Source organism: Sapajus apella, unplaced genomic scaffold, assembly GCF_009761245.1.
Source record: "Sapajus apella isolate SASKATOON/1434 unplaced genomic scaffold, GSC_monkey_1.0 scaffold40, whole genome shotgun sequence".
In the NCBI taxonomy this organism is placed as follows: domain Eukaryota; kingdom Metazoa; phylum Chordata; class Mammalia; order Primates; family Cebidae; genus Sapajus; species Sapajus apella.
The window spans coordinates 1,055,403-1,062,827 of record NW_022436980.1 but is presented as its reverse complement, the minus strand read 5'-3'; positions in this window follow the sequence as shown (position 1 = coordinate 1,062,827).

Below are 7,425 nucleotides of genomic sequence, written 5' to 3'. Positions count from 1 at the left end.
AGTGCTGCGTGGATAAAAGAGGCCACTGATCTCCAGGGTCATCATTTACCTATAAAATATTGATTAACTTGAATTATGAATTACCTGAAAGGGCTTCTAGTACTTTACCAAGTGTTCTGCCACCCTTATGGGAGTCAATGTTTTATTTGTGTAATTTAATTACCTAATGAATCCAACAGTTATTAATTGCTCATAATATACCAAACAGGAACACAATCATAAATAAGACAAAAAATTCCTTGTCTTGATGAAGTTTACATTAGAGTGGGGAATATGCCCAATTAACAAGGAAACAGATATACTACACAGCTTCAGGGAGTGCTAAGTGCCATGAAGGATAAAGCAGGGTCAGAGGACAGGGAGTGACCACAAGCAGTTTTAGATCAGGTGGCCATCATCGCAGAGGGTAATATGAAAAGAAACCAGGATGAGCTGAGAAAAGCAGTGCCAGTATCTGAAGCAAGAGTGTTCAGGCAGAGGGAAGAGCAAAGACGATGGCAAGCGAGAGGACAGGCATAGAATGAGGTCACCAGACCAGATCACATGGGGCTGGTAAGCCCTGGTGGAGAGTAAAAGGTTATTTACAGTGTGAGGGGAAGCCATTGGAGGGTGTTAAGCAGGGGAGTGATATAATCCAACTGACTGATGTTTTAAGAATGGGAAAAAGAAGGCAATTAAGAGGTCTGCTCAAGATTCTTATGGGAAAGTCAGAAAAATAAGATCCATATATTTTTCTTAAAATGTTAATATCCTTCACACATCTATATCTGAAGCACCTTCTGATTCAAGCTCTGTCCAGGACCACATCACATATGTCTGAATTCTAAACACTGATTTTTATTAACAAGTTTATGTTTTATGATAATAAGTTTATAAAATGAGAGGTAGATAACATCTCTGTATGTCTAAAATTTTTCATAATAAAGTACTGGAGGCGAAAGGTAAGATAGTGATTTGCATCCTTATCAGGCAAAATTCATCGGCAACTAAACAAGAATGTTCTAATTCTCAAGACCTTTCTGCAAAATAAAGGCTCTGATTTTTTTTTAAACTAAACGTAGAATATTTCTTTCAACCCCCAAATCCACCTTCACAGCCCAAGTCAGTCCACTTTGCACTGTTTCTGCAGCATGTCAGAGCCCCTGGCTTCTTCCCTGTCTCCCACTTCCCCCAATTAATCTCTGAAACCTACTTGAGAATGGAATAAAATGCAAATTCAGGGAGAAGGATGCAGTTTTCAGAGAGGGCCTCATCCTCCTCCTACCCTATATGGAAATTCCCTTATGGTTAAACAACAAAAATGGAAATATTAAAACCCTCAACTGTAAACACACACTTAAGCGCTTAGTGTCCTTTCCAGAGAATCTGTTTCGCTCAATCATTATTTTTTCACTCTTTTGAGAGCCTTCTAGGCTGGAAGTTGTTTCACTGCACCCGTCCTGAGTCTCTCCTAGATCACATTTCTGCCTTCACCAGGCTTAAAGTTCTATATCCCCAGGCTATAATAACTTTGTCTCTGACCAGGCTCAATTCTAGATTTTACTGGGGAATGGGAAGAAGCTAAAAGCTGGGAGTGGAAGAGAAGGGGAAATAGAGGGAACATTCCAGAGACAGTGTTGTCCCTGAAGGGGAATTAGGTTGGCAAAATGGGGACCAAAAACTATCTCCATTCCTCCCAACAGACCCCTAACTCAAGCAAAGCCTGCTAAAGCACTTTATTCTCCAGACTCAAATTGCCTTAACCATGGCACTTAGCACAGGTTAAGGGAATGGCTTCCTTAGCCATTTATTCACAGGCCCGTTTGCTCCACCTGCACCAATGAAAGAAGCACTGTTTTTGCAAACCGGGCTGCTACCCACACTGTGAGGAGACACTGCAGAATTCAGCCACCGGTAGAGAAAAACAAGTTTTTCTTTGCAGGCCTTGCTGCCTAATACAACTATATCAACAATTTTTCCAGCTGTGTAACCCCCATCTGAAAATCTTTCCCTTTTACCTAGGGATGCAAAAAGGTAATGTTATCCTCCATATCTGGGTTTAAAGAACTACACCAGGGAAGACATTTCATGATAGGCTAGGACATCATTTATCTCTTATTCAAACATGCATGTATCTAGAAAACCAACAAGGGGGTAAGTTATGCCATGCCATGACTTCTCTTCCCAGATTTCTATCCTGAGATGTTAACAAAATTTGATTTTAAAAATTTCAAGATTTGTATTCTTCACGAGCACAGGGATACCTTGAGTGCTACCTAGAGGCCTCTACTTCTGACAGCCAACTTGGAAAGAGCTGCTTGCCAGGTACAAGGACGCTGTAGCTCCCAGGTGATTCTCATGCTCAGAAGCAAGGCAGTTCAACAGACGCAGTGTAACAAAATTGTCGCTTTTCAGGACTTTGCCATTCCCATGGGGTAGCCCATCGCGCCCGCCACTCTGCACCCTGAGGGTGAGCATGCTCTGCATAGCACATTCAGGGTAAGGAGACTCTGGAAAGTCTACAGGCGGTGGGAAACTGTTCCGGGATCTCTCATTTTCAGCACAACCGGTCGCTTATTCAGCAGAAAAGCCACCGCCCCATCTTTACACCAAATTACAGTACTCTCCTCTCTCTTCCCCTGAAATTGCCACTCGCATCCCTGATGAATGACCCGTGCTCACCTCAAGTTCCTAAGAGAGTTTCTTCATCGGTTCCAAAGAAACTGCCCACATTCTGGAAAGGAGAGAAAGCCCTCCCCTTTTCCACTTTCACTTAATAATTAAGTATTTGAAGTTTTGTGCATCCTTCAGGTCGCTGTGCTCACCTCAGCGGTGTCGGACCGCGGAGAAGCGCCAACCCAGCTGCTGTGTGCAGGACGCCCAAGGTCCCCCGGCGTCTCGCGGCTTTGCAGGGCGAGAAGGGGCGGGCCCGGGCAGACACGGGGCCGCGCCCATCGCTGCGCCGAGAGCCGGGCGTGGAGGCGGCGGGACGGCGGCGACGGCCTCTGCAGTGGTCGCGCGGCCCGGGGCGTCTCTGGCCAAGGCACTGGCTGGGCCGCGCCTGCCCGCCCGTCCCTGGCGCCGCCCGCGTGGCGCGCCCAGACCCAGCTCTTCTGCGAGGGCCGGAAGAGCTCCGGGACCTGCAGACTCCACGCGCCGCGGGGCTCCTCCAGCTCCCGGGATCTTTCTCCTTCCTTGGCCGCGGAGTCTCCTGGGGCGGCTCCGCCTCCGGCCGCCTCCTCGGAGACCTTCCCTCGGTGGGCGCCTTCCCCTCAGCGCCCCTTCCCGGGCCTCCAGCCAGTAGCTGCCGGAGGAGCTGGCCCCGGGGCTGAGGAGCTTCAGGCCCGGGTCCCAAACGGGACTCGGTAAGGAGACGAGAAGGATTCTCCGCGAATGCTCATTTTAATTTCTGGAGTGGGGTCGGAGTTACCAATTAGTTTTCTTATTTTATACTCTCTGAGGTTGCTAAATTCTTTACGTTGCGTTTTTGCTTATTTTATAATAAGAAAGACAAGTACGTTTCTTTTTCCAAGAATGCTAACAGGGGGCCATAAGCAAGATGTTTGCACCCAGGCCACTGTCCTCCGCTTTTAAAAATATCTGTGAGATGTTGTGTTTAAGACACACTCAAGGAGAAACATAGAGGGGAGACCTGGAAAGGGCCCTGGGAATCCACTTAGACTTTTCATATTATATTTAATTTTCATTCATTTTAAAATCTCAGACCTATTAATGTGCATTAGGACATCCCACATTTTTACAATTGCTTAGATGAAATCTTTGGTTGTAGAGGAGAAGAGAGAGGCCAGGTCCACAGACCTGGGACAAGACAGTGGCGCCATTCTTAGCTGTTTTACACACCGTGATACCCAAAGACTTCTTTTCACAGGATTCTACTGAGGGGGGAAACAAGAGGAAGAAAGAAACATAGACAAGGTTTCCTCAAGGCAGTAAGCAAAAAGTTGGTTTCTCAGGAGAATGAATTATGTCTGAGATTTTACCCAGGACTCCAGATCTCTCATTCTACACAGCCAGACCCTTTCATTTGGAACGTGCAGAAACTGAGGAGGGCCATGTTTTCCCTCCCTGGGAGCTGTCTAAGTTGAAAAGACATGGGTCCATATTTTTTCACTAGGAGAGTTGACTGCAGAGTCTAGAACCAAATCTTCAGTTCTGTGATTCCAGATTGAGGATTTGCCCTTTTGATCTCTGTGGGGCTTTTATTTTACCTGGGAATTCCTCCAGGCTCTACACCTGTTATTCTCATCAACCCCCTCTATATTCTGCAAAATATTGAAATCTTTCTCCCAGCTTGGCCCCCAGCCTCCAATCCCAGTGTTCTCTTTTGTCAGATTGGAGTATTTCCAACCCCTCAGTTGCCAGACACTGAAGGTTTTCATCTTCGCATCCTCCCACCAGGCCTGCCATGTTTACCTCTGAAATGTTTCTAGAAACTGTGCCCTTGTCTGCGTTCTCACACAGCTGCTCTTGATATGCTGCTCTTTATCTGGGCTGAATTGTTTCAATAATTTCCTAACTGATTTTATTGCTCCTGTCTCTTCCCACTACCAAAACAGACTTAAGAAAGTCACTCCCTTGACGAAACAAGCTAACATCCTCTATCCTCTTCCCCACTCCCAAACCTGCAGTAACTTTGCTATGCAATTGTAATACAGTGTAAACATTCACAAGGATGGGGAGCGGCCAAGATGGCATACCAGAAGCAGGTAATGTGTGTGGTTCTCACTTGTGGAGAGGGACAGAAGGGATGAGTAGATACAACACCTTCAACTGAAACATTCCGGGTATTCACACTGGGATTAATCAAGGAAACAACTTGACCCACAGAGAACAAAGAAAAGCAAGATAGAACAACAGCCCACCTGGGAACAACAGGGAGCCAGGGGATCCTCCCCCACCCAGGGAAGCGGTGAGTGAACGAGCGACCCCGGAAACCATGCTTCTCCCACATATCTTTGCAACCCTTGGGTCAGGAGATCTCCTTTGAATTCACTCCACCAGCACTAGGGCTTTCAGTCTTCAGTCGGCAGACGTGGAGTCTCAGCAGAGCAGCCACTCAGGCATGCGTGGAAGCCCTGGTGCCTTAGATACTTGGGCTTTCTGGCAAAAGTAGCTGCAGCTCCCGTAAAGTGGGAGTTAAGACTCCTGTACATACCCCTAGAAAAGAGACTGAATCCAGGGGGCTGAGCAGCAACAGCCCGCAGGGCCCACTTCCACAGCACCTCACACAAGATAAGACCCACTGGCTTGGAATTGTAGCCAGCTACCAGTAGTGACATAGCACTTTCCTAAGAAGGAGCTCCCAGGGGAGGGGTAGGCCAACATCTTTGCTGTTGAGGAGCCTTAGCTGTTCCAGCCTTAAGGGTTTGGAGAGTCTGAGATGACCCAGGGCGATAGGGATACCCCAGCACAACACAGCTGCTCTACCAAAACGTGGCCAGACTGCTGCTTTAAGTGGGTGCCCAATCCCATTCCTACTCACTGGGTGTGACCTCCCAACCAGGGCCTCCAGTCACCCCACCTGAGCTCCTCAGCTGGCAGAGATCTGAATTCCCCCTGGGATGGTGCTCCCAGAGGGAAGTGTGGGCTGCTATCTTCGCTGTTTGGGTGACTTAGCTGTTCCAGACTTTGGGCTGTGGAGTGTCTGAGGTGACTGGGAGCTGAAGTGGCCCCCCCCAGCACGGCACAGCTGCTCTACAGAAACGTGGTCAGACTGCTTTTTTAAGTGGTCTCATCCTGTTCCTCCTCACTGGGTGGGACCTCCCAACCGGGGTCTTTAGCCACTTCCTACAGGTGCATTTGGGCCGGCAACAGATCCATACCTCCCTGGGACAAAGCTCCCAGGGGAAAGGACTGGCTGCCATCTTTGCTGTATCACAGCCTTCACTGGTGACACCTCCAGGTTCTGGAAAATCTGAGGTGACTAGGGACTACAGCAGGCCCTAAGCATACCACAGCAGCCCTACAGAAAAGTGGCCAGACTGTTTTGTGGATGCCTGTTCCCATATCTCTTCACCAGGCAGGTCCTCCAGGCCTGGGCCTCCAGCCATCCCCCACCAGAGCTATCCAGCCAGTACCAACCCAGCAACTCCCAGGACCGTGCCTCCAGAAGCAACTGAAAGGCTCTCGGCCACTGACTGTGCTGTGGAACTGCCCTTGCCACCCTCAGACTAAAGAAGGAGCAAAGACCCTAAGTGCCTTATCCATACCAACAAGCTGCAGTAGACACAAGGAAAGGGGGCCAGTCCATACCCCATGGGTTTCACACACCCCTCACCAGACAGGGAACCCCTGGCTTGGGCCCAAAGCATAAGCCCTCCATCTTGTGCTGATTGCACTGATCAATTGCTAATCTGCATTCTCTGGGTAGAACCCCCAGAGAAATGACACTTGTGGCAAATGACACTTGGCCACAGTCACTACTGAGATCTCTTCCTCTGCTACCTCTAGGCTGAGGAAGGAAGATAAACACTGAGATCACTCCAGAGATGCAGTGGGCAGTCCAGGAGTGCTAAGTCATGAACTCTAGCCAGCACTCAGTGGAGAGAGGAGCCCACACTTTCAGAGCACTGACAGGGAACACAGCTGCAACTGTGAAGAAACACTGGAGCAGGAGTTTACCAACTGACCAATAAGTCTAAGTGTCACCTGCAGGATCACACCCCAAAGCTTCAACATCAACAATACCTCACTAACATACCCACCTCTAAAACCAGAGACAAGAAGTCAGCTTCAGTAAAGACCCTACACAAAGCCTCAGCACAGTGAAAACAACCAGAAAAGAAGTCTACTGACTGTAATCAATCTACATTGCAGTTAAATGAACAGCCACACGCAGAGATGAGAAGAACTCAATGCAAGAACTCTGGTTACTCAAATGGCCAGAATATTACACATCCTCCAAACAATCACACCAGTTCTCCAGCAAGAGTTCTTAACCAGGCTGAACTGGCTGGAATAACAGAAATAGAATTCAGAATATGGGTAGGAACAAAGAGATCATCAAGATTCAGGAGGGCCAGGCGCGGTGGCTCAAGCCTGTAATCCCAGCACTTTGGGAGGCCGAGGCGGGTGGATCACGAGGTCAAGAGATCGAGACCATCCTGGTCAACATGGTGAAACCCCGTCTCTACTAAAACTACAAAAAATTAGCTGGGCATGGTGGCGCGTGCCTGTAGTCCCAGCTACTCGGGAGGCTGAGGCAGGAGAATTGCTTGAACCCGGGAGGCGGAGGTTGCGGTGAGCCGAGATCGCGCCATTGCACTCCAGCCTGGGTAACGAGCGAAACCCCGTCTCCAAAAAAAAAAAAAAAAGAAAACCTTTCACAATTGGGAATCAGCTTACCTTTCCAATTTCCTGTCCATTCAACACCTATGTTACAGTTGTACCAAGCTAGGCCAATTCGCAATCTTTGGATACACCCCA